Consider the following 18,853-nt stretch of genomic DNA (forward strand, 5'->3'; position numbering starts at 1 on the left):
TAAGGCCGTCAGGCCTTCTCTGCCCCTCTACCAGGAGATTCCAACTATAATATGAACAATAAAATTACAATTAGTATTAAATTTACAATTACAATTACAAATAAAATTACAATTAGTATTAAATTTACAATTACAATTACAATAAAAATCAAAGTACGAAAAGATTACCTCACTAATTAAAGCTAGATAATTTATCATAGAAAAACAAAGAATATTTTATATTTACTGAATTACAAATTAAACCTAGAATAACAAAATTGTATAGTGATGAAATTACTGGATATTGAAATATTTTGTGATAGATTAAGGAAACTATTTACAGGAAATCAATTACTGACCAAGTGCCTAGTAAGTTTGCGTTTGAATTCAATTTTATTTCGACAGTCCCTGATGCTAGCAGGTAGCGAATTCCAGAGTCTTGGCAGGGCTATTGTGAAAGAAGATGAGTATGAGGAGGTGCGATGGGATGGTATTTTTAGTATTGTTTCATGACGAGAGCGTGTGTTCAGATTATGGTGGGAAGAAAGGTAAGTGAAGCGAGACGACAGGTACGAAGGAATAGAAGAGTTCAAGATTTCGAAGAGAAAGAGGAGTGAATGTAAATTTCTTTTCTTATCTAGTTTAAGCCAACCTATTGCTTCCGGGGATGGGGTAATATGATCATATTTACGAACATTGCTTACAAAACGTACACACAAATTATGAGCACGTTGAAGTTTCGTTTTGTTGTCGCTGGAGAGGTCAGTCAGTAAAATGTCAGCATAGTCAAAATAGGGAAATACAAGCGTCTGCACAAGGGACTTTTTTTTTAAGCAAGAGGGGAGATGAACATTTATCCTTTTTAGCACATGGATAATATAGGTTTTGGTATAAGAATAATTCAAGTTATAGAATCTGTTAGATTTGAACTCTGATAAGAATAAAGAAATACCATGTAATAAAGATTTTTTTCTAGTTTTGCAGTGAACCATCTTCTGATGCTAAATCTTTAATGGATGATAGAAGAGGTTATTCTATCTGCAGAAATTGTAAGTACTATTCATATCGGTGAATTACAAATCAAGTAATGATACCTTTGAATTAATAAAGAAACTAAATTTTTGTAGTTTATATATATTTCGTCATGTGAATGTACAGAAGTTTCCAGGTTACAATGTTCATTCTAAAACGTTCAGAGGAAAGACGTCCACATGCAAAGATGTCCAGTGCAAAATGTCCAAGGAAAAATGTCTATGGACAAACATATCCAGTTAGGAAAATGTCCACTGCTGAATGTCCATGAACAAAGTATCCAACATTTTTCAATGCATTGTATTGCATTATAGTCATTGCTGAACAAATTCAGAATACTACTGGTAATGCGGAATTCGGTTAACAGTATTAGGTATCCGGAGACGTTTAAAATCCAACTAACTGTCGTATATTAAGGCTTATCCCTTACCTACCAAAAATGTAACTTAAGTTTATTGATCTGTGAAATTTCTAACTTCTACATTTTTTAACTAATTAATCTGAAACTTTGACCACATATTTCTTACAATGAGGGACATACAATACACAAATTTTCACTTTGATATTCCAATTAGTTTACTTATAATTAATTTTTGTTGCTTTTTTTTTAATACTGAATTATAATTGTCGCAATTTTCAAAGTCGACTTAAGTTTTCTTTAAATTTATATTTAAATTATTCCTGATAGATGAATGTAAAATATGACACACGCTCTTAATATTTTTCCATTTACTTTTTGAGAAAAAAATATTTATACTTTTAGTTGTTAATTTTTCAATCTTTTAAAACTTATCACATTCTCAACACATGATGATTTGAATACTTTTAATAGCAGAAGAAAACACATTTGTCAGTTTACTTCACATGCTTTTATGGACTTCTGTGCAAAACTTCACTGAGATTAGATGAAAACTGCATTCATTAGAGCATTTTGAATGTTACACAATGTTGAAAATAGGAAAATCGAGAAAACGAGTTCAAAGTACAGCATGTATATAATATATATTATAGGTCTCGCAAGCACGGATTACCGATGGAAGGAATGCGAATCAAACTCTGAGATAAGGAAGAGCGGGCGACAGGAAAGGTCACGAGATAACTGGAATGATATTCAAGAGTACAGTCGGAAGAGAAATGACATCGATAGAATCAGTCTTGCGTTGTGATAGCTACATTACGACTTTAGTTTGTTCCATTGCATGTGAATGCGTGTCTTCTACCGTAAACTGGGGTTACTTTGAACACAGAGGAAACTTTGACCATTTTTTCAGAAAATCATATTTAGGTTTCTACATGCTGCATTTGTTATAGATGGAGGTAAATTATCATAAAATCATTCTCGTACCAAATTTACCTCCATCTATAACAAGTGCAGCTTGTAGAAACCTAAATCTGATTTTCTGAAAAAATGATCAAAGTTTCCTCTGTGTTCCAAAGTAACCCCAGTTTACGGTATCGCACGGTATTATTATTTCATTCGTAAACATATGTTGCGCGTTTAATTAGCTTCGAATTTTTCTCTAGCTACGTTCTTTATTTCCACAGTGATGTCCTCATTTGTTCATCTTCTTGGAAGAGACAGTATTTCCATAGGCCCGTACCTCTCCTCCCTCGGCGTGCCTACATACACACGTCAAAACAGACAGCAACGCCACCATTGGTTTTCGGTAATCGTTTCTTGCGCGACCTATACCGATATCCTTCCCTCCTATACAGGTCTACCACACACATTTTTCTCCTACATAACGGCGCGAAATATGAACTGAATGAAAAGTAAAATTAGTTACAATGGAGAACAAAATCTGTCAGAGTGACATCTGAGTATCAGTTTAAAGGGCTGCAGTTCCACACACGCGCTGGTTCATTTAAATTTGTCCTGGGGGACTTCAAATTGCCATAGGGTCAAAATAAGCACAGATTTAGGAAACTGAAACACTATTATATTTTTTAGAGTTAAAAACAAAATTTCCATTTTTTTACGTTTTTTTTTCATTATTTTCACCGATCCATAGGCTTAGGCCTAATGTAATCTAATCTAACGATGAAAGTTTAATAAAGTCTCTGCGTTGAATTTATGTTGAGGCTCGAAGCTCTAAATCAAATTATGATCTACAGATGCATTAAATATCACATTTTGTATGTAATCGAATTTGAAACGTGAAGCAATCAGGTACTAACTTCCTAGTACAGAGATGAGCCTGAGAGATAGACAACCTGCGACGCAGCTGTCGATCACTATTTATGTAGAGTCCCAAGTGAAATACGTACATCGGAGCTTCATTTACGTTTTAAATGTAATTATCCAGATCTGGTTGTTTATGGTACTAAAGGGATTTCGTAATGGCGTAGCTAGATAAAATCAAATGGAAATGCATCATTTGATCAGGCATAGGCTACCGTTTCAGTTTAAGAGGTCAGAGAATGCGATACCGGTAGCCTAGATGTTAAATTTAGGAAATCACAGCTGGTGCAATTATTATGTCTAGTAACGTACACTTTCTTGCTAGATGTAAAGGTACTGTTAACATTATTTGTAAACTTGTTTTTACCTAGACCTAACATTTATAGGAAAGATCTGTTCAAATATGAAATATGGCAGAAGCAATGATTAATTCGTTTATCCTGTCCGCCCTGCCTAGTTCTATTATTGGCCGCAACGAGCGCTAGTCATCTTCCCCATTGCCACGTTTGTTACAATGTCGGTTTACAGCGAGTTAAAGTTAATCGGACGTGATTTGCAAAGTGTTTAGTTCATTTTATTTATCTAGTGTTCCGTCGGTCGCTGCATTGTAATGATACGAATCGGTCGCAATGTATTGTATTGATACATTTCGCTTTGGCCTAAAATAATGGCTATAGAATTTGTGGTATATATTGACATTTATTTTTATTTCCTCAAATTTCCTTGGAAATTCTAGGGCAGACGACTATATAGAACTTGTTGTGGAAACCATGTCAAGCGTATATGAGAAAATGGGGTGTAATATGTCTCTCAAAATACACTTTTTACATTCCCATTTGAATTTATTTGCTCTTAACCTTGGAGCGGTAAGCAAGGATCATGGGAAAAGATTTCATCAATAAATATCTTAAATGGAAAGGCGATATAAAGGAAGGTCATCATCCAGCATGCTTGCAGACTATTGTTGGTTCCTTGTAAAAGACAATCCAGGGTTTAGTTATAAACATAAGTCAACCAGAAAATTCTTTTTAATGGAAGTTCAAATTCCGATATTATTCTCATTTTACGCATGAAATATTTTTATTGTTTTTGTGTTTTAAACTACGTAGCATTATTTTTGTATCCAGTACACATTTTTCAAGTATTATGAGGTGTTTTGAATCCCTAGTGTGTTGTAATTTTACCAATAGCAGTGAAAAATTAAAAAAAAAAAAAAGCTTTTTCCATTAAAAAAATCAATTAATTTTCCCCGGAAAATGGTACGTGATGGGGCAATTTGGATTTTAAATTCAGATTTAGGGCACACATATTAGTAATATTCACCTATTTTTATTTCGGAGCAAGACAAAAAGTAAAAATTTGTTGTTCATTGTTATAGGTCTACCTAGCATAATGAAGTTTACTGAGTATTTAAACTCCCGCTGTTCGTCCTACAGTATATTATTTATTAAACTTAACGATCAGACACTTGGACTTGGTATAAGACCACTGGTCTGCTTACTTCCCGATTTAATTCACATTCAGACTTGAATTCAAAGTATTTCATGTCGCTGCATTATTAATATGGTAGCAGTTCATTGTAATATTAATCTTTGTACAGGGACATCACTTTATTTTTACCAACATTTTTAACATTAACCTGGCTATACTCGGAAACACTGTTGCCCCCTTCCATTACAGGAGTTTGATGTTGCTAGTGCAATATGTAAACAAATCATTTTACTAAGTATAGGAGGAGAGAAAAGTAGTGTATCCATTTATGTTGTAGGGAAATACGATATTACGATTTTCAGTTTGATCATCACTTTTATGGAATTTATCAAAATGCAGTAGAGTAGTAACATTTTTTTTCAAAAACTCAACTTTTCAGGCGGCTATGTTCATTATGTAATATCTACTTTATTTAGCATATTAATTATTGGTGTTAACATCAATATAGAGAGTGCATTTAAATTGAGGGGGTCATAAGTAAAGGGCTGTAAGTGCACTTACAGTAAGTTACTTTTGAGAAAATGGGGTTTAAATATTTAAACGTTCGTAAAATTGGTGAAATTTTTATTTAAATTTTATTGTGTGATGAGATTAAAATATCCCTTTGCCACTAAAATTTTAGATACTTTAGCTTACACTGGATGCACTTAACTCATGTTATTACAAATGCCACTAGCATTCCTTTGCTTCTAGGCACCTCAATTCAAAAAAAAGCTAATCTGAATTTTTAAACAAGTTGCTGAAAATGGTTGCCGTTCATTACAATGCAGGCTTCAATTCTTTACGCATATTATTAAAAACATTTTGAAGCATATTCTCTGAAATTGATCGTTTCTCGAATATAATTTTTAGTACGATATTATTAATATAGGTTCTTTCTTCTATAGAAAACGCAACCATATTTCTGAAACACACTATACACTACAGTGTTTACTTCACTGCTTGAAGACTGAATGCAACAGCGGCCGTAAGTTTGTGTGTCTGACGGGAGCAAGGACATTAGTGAAGGGGTGGGAGTGAAGCACATTCAGAAATGCAGGTACAATAAAAATGCAAGTAAAAATGAAATGATGTCCCTGTATAAAACACATGCTGGTGAAGAATTAATATAAGAGACAGCAGTAAATAAAGGATGTGAAAGTTGTTTACCAGAATGGATCAATCAGGATTTGAACTTGGGCCTCCTGGCTAATAAGCCCAAAGTTCTCGCACTGAGCCATATATATTTTCGGGTCAGAATATTATACAATATTTTACGAAATCACGAACTGCCACATGTTCCTGGTATATTAAATCGAGTCTTGAGATTTCCTCAACAGATGTCTCTTGATATTCTGTTGGTATTGTATTACTGCAGAAAATGTTCTCTAATTTGGTAACCCTGACCATTTCAGTTTATTTTTAGATGCGTCCTCTAAGAAATATTAAAACTCGTATTAGAATTCTGGGATCTCTTTCTTGTTACTCTGTTTGACGTTTCATTTTTCTGAGGTATCTTGCGACTTTTTGTATTCTTACTAAAATCAGTACGAGGTATGATTCTTTGAAAGTACGCCGGTCTGTTCATATGACAAAGATAAAAAGACGTATCAGTACAGACATGTTTCACATACACAGTCGCAATTTTATAGAGTGTAAAGAGTGAAGGGAATATTGTTCTTATGAGAGCGGCGTCGCTGTTTTACACCGTTAAACCAATCCTCAACAATTCTTCTTTTTCTCTTGTCTATAGAATTTGTCTTGAAGACTGTTGTGGTTGTGGAGTCTTGAAACACATACAGAAGTTAAAATCTGTCATTCATAACATGTCGAAGAATAAACTAAAAACGCATAATTATATCAATATAGACCTACCAATTATTTGAAATGTTAAATTGAATATTATGACTTCCTGTAAAATCGAGTAACAGGTCTTTCCTTGGGATTAAATTACCGTCGGAACATGACGCCGATATCATTCTAGTGCCGGGATTATGAAAGCGTAGAGCTCTACTTCTTATAATTACATGCCAATAAACACATCTACATATTACTCTTATAATAATAATAATAATAATAATAATAATAATAATAATAATAATAATAGAACTAATAATAATCATAAGAATAATCATGGCTGCTTAACCTACAATTTTTTATCATTTGTTTTTAACCCTCACTAGTATTTGTTTTTATCACCTCCTTAGCATCTGTTTCTTTGTTTGCTAAAATTGTACATTCAATAATAATATTGTACCTTTTATTTCATCATCCTTAATTAAAACTTTTCTATTATTTATCTTGTTTATATTATTTAGGTTATGTTCTAGCTTCTGCTGTATGAGATTATTGATAGTCACGTATTGTTTAATATATTATATTAGTAATTAAGGTGGAATGCAACTGTTTTAATAAAAATGAAATTGAATCACAAAGCCTTCTTGACTAGTAATCGTCCATGGAGTTCAAAGATCTGGTAACAAGGGAACAGCTGATCATAACACACTACTGCTATCTAGCGGAATATTTATAATCATGAAATGGTGCACTAATACATTTTCAAGACAGTTTAGTATTTTAGTAAGTCAATTAGGGTGCTATGCATAGACATTTCTCTAGCCCGCGCTACGAGCGTGCTAAACTTGCCCCGGCTATCGACTGATTACTTGTACAGGATTCATATCATATCACATCGCTAACACTGGTTTACGAATACGAAAAACGTTAGTTCGCTGATCATCCACCGGAAGCCAGCGCTAAGAATATCTCTGAATATGGCCCTTAATATTCCATTGTATTGGAGTACTTTATTTCTTCTACTCTTAAATACTTTCTTCTAATCATGTAATATTCCTCTGATTGAGGTTCTGGCTGATTTGAACATCTATTATCAGACACTAAATCTCACTTGGTATGTGTCAGAGGAAAAAAAAATGTTTCTATTCATCTGAAGTCTGATTAGTGTAATATGTAGCTAGTCGGCGATGTATGCAATGGGGGGGAAAGGAACTGGCCACCCTACCCCATTATCTTCTGGCCTAGTTGCCTCATAACTGGTGTCTTCTTCGTATCACTTGTACTTGGATGGGTGACCGCTTGGGAACACCACGTGCCGTTGGCTTTTATCAGTCCCCCTCGCGTATGTGGTACCTAAGAGGTTACGTCCAATTTCGGCTTCCCCTTCAAAATTTTCTAGAGCTCCTTCAGAGGAGCAGCGTAATCCGGAGTGAGACTAGTGGCCAACAGGCTTGGAGCTCACATATTTAGTTTTGTACAGCCCCGAACCCCTTGCAAGGACGCGTTTTGCGTACCTTTTAAATTTTCCTCCCAATTCTCCTTCGATTTTTTCGATTTTTTTTTTCGTATCACTTGTGAAGTTAAGAACTGTCTTTGGACATTTGACTAAATAACAACAACAACAACAACAACAATAATGTAATAGTCAATTAAATCCCACTCGAATTTTGATTCTCACTAGATAAATCAAAACCTCTAGTGAGATTAATGTAGATAATCTTAAAACTATAGAAGTTGAAACATTTTGACATAGCTACCCTGAAGCTGGATGGGAAGAATGTTTAATGATAAGTTTTTAATAGTTCGAGTAATTTTTGCACGCTGGTAATGTTCTTAGTGCACAGATTGACGGAGTACGGTACCAATGAAGACAACTAAATCATATCATTGGTCAATTTACTTCTAGTATTTTCCAGACAGTCACTGTTGACTCATTGGAAAATTCTATGACATCACGAGCTTTCATCGATAAAAAAAAGTTTCATGGATTTGGTGACGAATTAAAATACAGGCCCATAGAGTAGAAAGTTGCAGACTTGAAGACATAAATACTGAATTTTTTGTAGCTTCGGCCCCACTCGCTAGCTCTGAGATATCGAGATGTGGTTGTATATAGAATACAAAGAATGTAAGAGAGAAGGAGATCGGTTCTTAACATATCCACAGTTAGGAGATAGGAGAGGTTGTCTGGACGACGCTCAAAGATGAAGATGGATGGTAAAAGTCCAAGAAAAAAAATCCTACCGACCCGCAAGGGTCATGGGTGGAAGGAATATTGACTGAAATGAAGTTTTAGCGAGCTTGTCTCGCAGAAGAGTAATGTGTAGAGGTGACACAGGTTTGCTTCGAACATAGAACTGTATCCAACAATATGTAGTTGTCTTCAAATAGTAGCTTTTTAGGCTAAAAGTCAAACAGATATGTGTTCGATTCCTAGTATGCAAATAGATATTTATCTTCTTTCTTGGCACGTTTTTGGCTCAGAGTCTGCACTCTGGTCTTCCATCCAGGCGGCCCTGATTCGATTCCCGATCTGGTCGTATTATAATTTGTGATGGACAAAGCAGACGTTACAATTTTTTTTTCTCGGGGAACTTCCGTTTCCCTCAACACTTTCACTTTTTCCTCATACCAATTACCATCTAATAATAATAATAATAATAATAATAATAATAATAATAATAATAATAATAATAATAATAATAATAATAATAATAATAATAATAATAATAATAATCCGTGGCACTACAGCCCGTGGAGGGCTTAGACCGACCAGCCGGCTGCTGGCCTCACGCCCACATGCCGAAGCAGAGGTGGACGATCATCCAACCAGAATGGAGGTATCGTGTGGTTAGCACGATGATCCCTCAAGCCGTTATAGCTGGAATTCGCTACCTATCGTAGCTCCCCAAGTGAATCACGATGCTGGGTGAGCATCGGTCCCATACACTGGCCGAAATTTCATGAGAAAATTTCTTCCCCCATGAGGAATCGAACCAGCGCGCATTCCGTAACGCGAATCCTAGGCAGGATGCCTCAGACCATGACGCCACGGCGCGGGACCAGTTACCATCTACAATACGTAGTTAAAAACAAAGGTGACGTCTTCTAAGTATACGGATTTGCGATAGTAGGTTGCAAAGACTTGGGGATCCGGGCCATGGAGTCTCGATTCAATTCCATTTATCAAGTCGTAAGTAGGGTTGTAATAGTACAGTATGCAACGAGCCTATAATGATACCTAGTAATTAAGACGCAAGTATGGATATTTATGAAACGAGCGCTAGCGAGTTTCATAATATTCATACGAGCGTCTTAATTACCATTATAGACAAGTTTCATACGACTTTTTATGTTCGACCATATTTCTAACTTGAAATTATTCAGATGTATACATTTTATTTGTATCTGACAAGATCGGAAGTGACCTTGTTCTAGGTCGTGAATTGTGAGATGTGCGCAGACGCGAAAGTATTGATTTTTTCCAAGGAACAATAATGCCATTGACCTTGATGTAATCCCGTTAAACTTGATATAACCTTGATTATTGAATTCAACATTGAAAAACGAGATGACAAATTGAATTTATTTGAATATTATTTACAATTAACGCTAATTATTATAGTAACAGAACATAACCTTCTGCGACAGTATTGGATTTCCAGCCTCCGTGACTTTTCGCTAATTATCTTTCGATTGCATATCCGAGAATAATCGATACTTGCGGTTTTATAACGGTACAAAGCTGACCTGTCATTGGCTGAACACCTGTAAGCTGAGTTGTCATTGGCTGAACACCTGTACTTTAATTAGTAGGTGTACTTTAATGACATGCATTAAAGGATTGCTACCAGGTGTATAATTACTACATTTCGGCATGGTCGAGCATAAATACTATACACATCGTCAAATATACAAGGCACATCGCATATATTTTTATGTTATCTCCAATTTCATGTTCTAAGCAAATATTTATATTGTCTATTGTAACAGGGGATTTGCCCTATTATTGAAATAAATAAATAAATAAATAAATAAATAAATAAATAAATAAATAAATAAATAAATAAAATTTGTCCATAATGGTAACTGACAGACTTAATGGGAGACAAAATCTGACAAATTTAAGAATACATTACAATATTAACATAAAAATTCCCTTTGACTAATTAATTACATAAAACACTTCTAAATGTAGATGTGTATACAGTGTGGACCTAAACAGGAAGTTTGTTGAACATATCCACAGTTATGTAGTCATACACTTTTTGTTTCAGCCTATCGGTCGGCATCTGGTTTTATTTGAATATATAAAATAATTTAATCTCGTAGGGTAATGAAGCACATCCGAACGTGTGAAATACTAATTTAAATTCTTTTCCATTCTCAACTAACATTTTAATATACATACTAGGTTCAAAAAGTTCCCGGAATTTGTTAGCATCATAGAAACAACGTACCTTAAACACTATTCTACAGAATTCCCTTCAAAATAGTTGCCTTCCGCAACAACACACTTTTGCCAACGCGTGTAGAGTTCCTGGAAGCAGGCCTGGAAGCCATTTTGTGAAACCCGTCTTAGTGCTCTCGTCGCGTTTGCGATAACCTCTTCAGCATTGAATCTCCGTCCTTTCAGATGACTTTTCAGACGGGGAAACAGAAAGTAATCAGGTGGTGAGAGATCAGGAGAGTATGGTGGGTGATCCAAAGCAGTTATGTTGTGCCTGGCAAGAAAATTCTTTACAATAATTGCGCGATGAGCAGGTGCATTGTCATGCATAAGAAACCAGTTGTTTTCTACCCACTTTTCTGGACGTTTCCTTTTCACTGCGTCCCAGATGCGACGGAGGGTTTCTACGTACAATTCTTTCGTTACAGTACGACCTTCTGGAATGAACTCATGGTGCATGAGACCCTGAGAGTCGAAGAAAACTTCCAACATAACTTTGCATTAAGTGTGCTTAAATGCGACAGGCTCATGTCAGTAGATTTACTGGCATGAAAAAGAACTCCTGCGGGACAAAATTCCGGCACATCCGGCGATGCTGATATAACCTCTGCAGTTGCGAGCGTCGTTAAATAAAACATAACATTTAAAATAACTTTGCCTTTGGAAGTGTCCCTAGGAAATTTTTGCTTCCGAGGAGATGTTTTCGATTTCCACTCAGATGACTGTCGTTTAGGGACTGGGTCGTACAAGTAGCACCAGTTTCATTTTGTTTAAGAAATCACCATCTTCATCAGCCATACTGATCATGTCCCCAGCAAAACACAGAACTTGATGTTTGTACTTTGCTCTGTGGACATAATTACAAAATGCGACGAACAAACGAAACACTATGATAAACAATTGCCTACAACTCAAAACCAATAATTGCCATTATCAACAAACTTTAAGGAAATGACATCATGAATGTTACCAACAAAACAAATGTATAATATCCCTTGTTATATATTAATACGAAAAATGGTAGTAAAATTCTGGGAACTTTTTGAACCTAGTAGTATACAGAACGAACTGTAAGTAATGTCATTAATTTCAGGGGGTTATTCTTCGAGATATTTCGAACAAAAAAGTTTAATACAATTTTGCTCGTTTTCCCTTCCTTTTCGAGATAAAAATTGTTTTACATGAAATATTTCATAGCGTGTTTTCGGAAAGCCATTGATTGAATTCTCAATATGCTCAGTCAATTTAAGAGAGCAGTATATTATCACAGACTAGTATATACAGTCACGAAGCTTGAGTTTATGAGGGTACTAGGAACAATAGACTGTGCAGGTACTATTTCGCATTGTCTGTGATGAGGCGATAGTGGCGATCCTAGTGGTTAGCAACTATCTATGGATACATATTTACTACGTATTAAGCTTCGTGACTATATATATATATATATATATATATATATATATATATATACTAGACTAATAAATGATTGAAAGAATTTTAGTTTCGTCCTTTAAATGTGCAGAAATTTGAAACGTAACCTTTGCGTAACGAAAAGTTACATCTGTTCGGATCAAATAATATTATAATTTTTTCAGTATACTTACTTACTGGTTTTTAAGGAACCCGGAGGTTCATTGCCGCCCTCACATAAGCCCGCCATTGGTCCCTATCCTGAGCAAGATTAATCCATTCTCTATCATCATAACCCACCTCCCTCAAATCCATTTTAATATTATCTTCCCATCTACGTCTCGGTCTCCCTAAAGGTCTTTTTCCCTCCGGCCTCCCAACTAACACTCCATATGCATTTCTGGATTCGCCCATACGTGCTACATGCCCTGCCCATCTCAAACGTCTGGATTTAATGTTCCTAATTATGTCAGGTGAAGAATACAATGCGTGCAGTTCTGTGTTGTGTAACTTTCTCCATTCTCCTGTAACTTCATCCCTCTTAGCCCCAAATATCTTCCTAAGCACCTTATTCTCAAAGACCCTTAACCTGTGTTCCTCTCTCAAAGTGAGAGTCCAAGTTTCACAACCATACAGAACAACCGGTAATATAACTGTTTTATAAATTCTAACTTTCAGATTTTTCGACAGCAGACTGGATGATAAAAGTTTCTCAACCGAATAATAACAGGCATTTCTCATATTTAGTCTGTGCTTAATTTCCTCCCGAGTATCATTTATATTTGTTACTGTTGCTCCCAGATATTTGAACTTCTCCACCTCTTCAAAAGATAAATTTCCAATTTTTATATTTCCATTTCGTACAATATTCTCGTCACGAGACATACTATAATTTAAAAAATGTCGTAATATAAATTAGACCCCCAAAAATAATCCTACGTAAAAAGTAATAAGATTAAGTAATAATTTAATTACCATCCATTTTTAATATATATAAATAAAATAGAAACTAATGCTAATACTTATTGTCTTTGTTGTTATTATGCTCCGAAAGCCATTGAGGTTTTTGCTGCTGAACACAATTCTATTGTATTCCACTCCATAAATGGTGGATTTACCAATTTTTAATTAGCGACTCTTTCAACTGCATCAATTATTCAACCTCGATGGAATGATGGGATGATAAATTGGCAAGAGGGGAGGGATTTGGAAGGAAGAGGTCGTGGCCTATCGATTGAATGGAAACACTCCATCTCTCCCGCATACAAAAGCAAACAAACACAAACACAAATGTAAACACACAGACGGTTTCGTTGTCATGATTCTAAAAACTGTACCAAAATACAAACATGCCAACAAAACAGTAATAGAAATCAGTCATGGTAAGTATTGTGTGTACGTTTGTATTGAGAATTATTTTGTGGCGTTTGAAGTATGCAGTAAAGTGGTATGTTGGGCTTTTTACTTATCAACTAGACGGAGTTGGCAGCAAGAGTCCTTCACCTAAAACGACATCGGTAAAGATCAAAGAACCATGCTTTGAACGGAGTTCGAAGTTACTACTCAGACATTCCAGGCAAACTGAGAATTTTATACTTACTTACTTACAAATGGCTTTTAAGGAACCCGAAGGTTCATTGCCGCCCTCACATAAGCCCGCCAGCGGTCCCAATCCTGTGCAAGATTAATCCAGTCTCTATCATCATACCCCACCTCCCTCAAATCCATTTTAATATTATCCTCCCATCTACGTCTCGGCTTCCCTAAAGGTCTTTTTCCCTCCGGTCTCCCAACTAACACTCTATATGCATTTCTGGATTCGCCCATACGTGCTACATGCCCTGCCCATCTCAAACGTCTGGATTTAATGTTCCTAATTATGTCAGGTGAAGAATACAATGCGTGCAGTTCTGTGTTGTGTAACTTTCTCCATTCTCCTGTAACTTCATCCCGCTTAGCCCCAAATATTTTCCTAAGCACCTTATTCTCAAACACCCTGAACCTATGTTCCTCTCTCAGAGTGAGAGTCCAAGTTTCACAACCATACAGAAGAACCGGTAATATAACTGTTTTATAAATTCTAACTTTCAGATTTTTGGACAGCAGACTGAGAATTTTATTCCAATGAAAAAGTATTTTTCAGAAATATTTGATTATTATTAGTGCAAGACATAGCTAAGGCTCTAAATTTAAATATTCTAATGTTTTATTGCCAAAACAAAAATATTTTGCAGGTTTTATGGGCATTGAATCTAAGTGGTCTTGGCTAGGTAATGGTAATGCTTCCCTAAAGTTTGCAGCACTTACTCGTAGAGATAATGTATGTTTTCAAGGAGCTATTGTTGTAGAAATATTTTGAGAGCCTGCACTGTTAATTCCAGAGCTCCAGGATCAAGTAATTTTTTTTAATCTGTACTATATTTATTCTGCCTTTTATTTTGAGTAGTTTGGGTTAATAACACGAAACTCTCAAGAAAGAGGATGCGAATAAAAATCCTTCTGGGGCATGAGAGCAATGAAGATGACTGGAAATGTGGATTCTGCAACAGAAGATATTATTCTGAACTTTCTTCCAAAAAGGGAAACTGGATTCGTTGTCAGAGTTTCAAAACTTGGTACCAGCGAATAGTAATTATAAAGAATGGACACTTCGCTTCGGTACCTTTGATGTAGCCGGACTGATTTCAATGACCTTCAAACCAGTTAGAGCGTGAGATTCAGCTTTCTCCCTAGAGTTGGCGCTGACATCACACCAGCTAGCAGTCGACACAGCGGAAATATAACACATAATTAATACATCTAGGTACATTATGTACTCAAATAAAATAAATTGGATCTATAGAATAATAAATCCGTCATTAACTGTAATGTCTAGACTCTAGAGTTCCTTTATAATGAGAGTTGAGACGTTGACCCCAACAATTAAAATATGTAATGATTTGATAGCAGTGAAAATGGAAAAACAAAACTCTTATGAGAAGTAAAACCATATACCTATATTATATTATATACAAATATTAAACGAATTTGATACATAATTTTATAATATATTATATTATTTTACAATATAATTTATTATATCTGAAATGTAAAAAATTATTATTATTATTACTAATTTGTCATTGAGAAATAAGGAAAAGCTGTTAACCTGAATTTATTTGAAGCAAAGCGTTACTGGATTATGCAATAAGGTAGGCGATGTCTGGATCCTGTGTCTCAACTCTATACTCAATTATTATCTTAGCGTATGCTCGATTACACTAACCTCTAGCGCTTGAAAGTGGAACTAAACGCTGGCGCACAGAGAAACAAAACACAGGAAAATTCGCTCAGTGTCCATTCTTTATAATCCCTATTCGCTGTTGGTACCACGAGCGTTCTATTGAAGCAGAAGGAAGAAAGAAGTTCGTTTGCTGTCCATTTGTGTATAAGATTTCAGTAAAGTGACAAAATAGACAATTTTTTCATTTATGTTTGCTGTTCTTTATTGTGCATGATTAGGCTTGATTAATTATTTGAAGGTAATTATCCAGTATTGAAGTAAAACTGATTTTGAAAATAACATTTTCTAATTTTACTTCGTATTATTCATATTTCCTCACAATATATCCAAATTACCTCACAATTTTCAAATCCTGTACAACTTTGCGGGTAAATTGGATAGCTCAATTATTGTGAATTCAGTTACAGTTATTTTCATTTTATGAAATTTCTATTGCTTCTTTAAACATGTAAGTACAACAGTTCATATTAATATTAGCGATAATGAGGGTATATTCCAAGAAAAATGTTGTCTGGCCGCGAAACCAGGTGGCCCGGTTTCGATTCCCGGTCGGGGCAAGTTACCTGGTTGAGGTTTTTTTTTCCGGGATTTTCCCTCAACCCAATATGAGCAAATGCTGGGTAACTTTCGGTGCTGGACCCCGGACTCATTTCACCAGCATTATCACCTTCATCTCATTCAGACGCTAAATAACCTAAGATGTTGATAAAGCGTCGTAAAATAACCTACTAAAATTCCAAGAAAAATGTTAAAATATCTGAAATCGTTCAAGTTAACCCTCTTTATTTTACTTTCTTCATAGGCAGGCAATTTTGCATGAGACGGTGGTCAAGATTTAGGAATTATGCAACGACGGCAATGTAAGGGAGAGTACCACGAGAAAAACAAGAGCAGTGTTAACTACGAGTAAATATTCCACTTATACTTAATGAGATTTTAACTTCGGCTTCCCGACCATCTAGCAGTTAGGCTGAAGGCACGTCAATAAGTTGATTGTTTGTGCCCTATTTCTACCTCAACCCCCTCTTATAACGGTGGTGGTTTGATACATCTCATTATATGAGTAACAACCCCTATTTCTCCTCTCCCCTGTTCTAGTGCACATCGCCAAACCCAAGTTATAGTTTAGTATGCCAATAATTATTCTTGTGGTGAGGGTGTCTTCGTATCTGAGAAAGTGGTCGGGTCTTATCAACCCTTTGCTTGCTGAAGACTGAACGGCTTGTAGCAAGCTGACTCACCCCTCACAGACGGGGGCTGGCGTCGAAATGCGCAAGTTAGTTAAGTTAACCCCACAGACTGCTCAAGTGAAACTTAGAATGCAAGCAAAGCAGTGAGTAGGCTCAGAGCCGCCGCGCTTACACAGGACGGACCGTGCCATCTGGGTCTGAGCGAGTAAACTGAAGGTTGAGGCCATCGGACATGGCGATGTAAATGGTAATAAAGGAGAGGCGTCCAAGAAGTGACCTGAGGTCAATAGTTACTCTGCCTTACTTTTCGCTTTCTCATGATTATGTAGTAAAAGGAGATGACATTATGATGTGGAAAAGATTTGACTTCAAAATTTTTACAACATACAAATATTTCTCTTTCAATAATAATAATAATAATAATAATAATAATAATAATAATAATAATAATAATCTCTTGCAATAATAATAGTAATAATAATAATATCTCTTGCAATAATAATAATAATAATAATAATAATAATAATAATAATAATAATAATAATAATAATAATAATATCTCTTGCAATAATAATACTTACTTACTGGCTTTTAAGAAACCCGGAGGTTCATTGCCGCCCTCACATAAGCCCGCCATTGGTCCCTATCCTGAGCAAGATTAATCCAGTCCCTACCATCATATCCCACCTCCCTCAAATCTATTTTAATATTATCTTCCCATCTACGTCCCGGCCTCCCTAAAGGTCTTTTTCCCTCCGGCCTCCCAACTAACACTCTATATGTATTTCTGAAAACGCCTATACGTACTACATGCCCTGCCCATCTCAAACCTCTGGATTTAATGTTCCTAATTATGTTAGGTGAAGAATACAATGCGTGCAGTTCTGTGTTGTGTAACTTTCTCCATTCTCCTGTAACTTCATCCCGCTTAGCCCCAAATATTTTCCTAAGTACCTTATTCTCAAATACCCTTAACCTGTGTTCCTCTCTCAAAGTGAGAGTCCAAGTTTCACAACCATACAGAACAACCGGTAATATAAATGTTTTATAAATTCTAACTTTCAGATTTTTTGACAGGAGACTGGATGATAAAAGCTTCTCAACCGAATAGTAACAGGATTTTCCCATATTTACTCTGTGTTTAATTTCTTCCGAGTATCATTTTGTTACTGTTGCTCCAAGGTATTTGAACTTATCCATCTCTTCGAAAGATAAATTTCCAATTTTTGTATTTCCATTTCGTACAATATTCTGGTCACGAGACATAATCATATACTTTGTCTTTTCGGGATTTACTTCCAAACCTATCGCTTTACTTGCTTCCAGTAAAATTCCCGTGTTTTCCCTAATCGTTTGTGTATTTTCTCCTAACATATTCACGTCATCCGCATAGACAAGCAGCTGATGTAACCCGTTCAATTCCAAACCCTCTCTGTTATCCTGGACTTTCCTAATGGCATACTCTAGAGCAAAGTAAAAAAGTGAAGGTGATAGTGCATCTCCTTGCTTTAGCCCGCAGTGAATTGGAAACGCATCTGACAGAAATTGACCTATACGGACTCTGCTGTACATTTCACTGAGAAACATTTAATTAATCGAACTAGTTTCTTGGGAATACCAAATTCAATAAGAATATCATATAAAACTTCTCTCTTAACCGAGTCATATGCATTTTTGAAATCTGTGAATAACTGATGCACTGTACCCTTACACTCTCATTTTTTTCTCCATTATCTGTCGAATACAAAATATCTGGTCAATAGTTGATCTATTACGCCTAAAACCACACTGATGATCCCCAATAATTTCATCTACATATGGAGTTAATCTTCTCAAAAGAATATTGGACAACATTTTGTACGACGTCAACAAAAGTGATATTCCTCGAAAGTTACTACAGTTAGTCCTGTCCCCCTTCTTAAAGATAGGTACGATTATGGACTCCTTTCACTGTTCTGGTACAATTTCCTTTTCCCAAATAGCAAGTACAAGCTTATAAATTTCGTTAGATAATGTGTTTCCACCCTCTTTTATTAATTCTGCTGGAATTTGATCGATAC

Source organism: Periplaneta americana, chromosome 7 (genome assembly GCF_040183065.1).
Source record: "Periplaneta americana isolate PAMFEO1 chromosome 7, P.americana_PAMFEO1_priV1, whole genome shotgun sequence".
NCBI lineage: Eukaryota > Metazoa > Arthropoda > Insecta > Blattodea > Blattidae > Periplaneta > Periplaneta americana.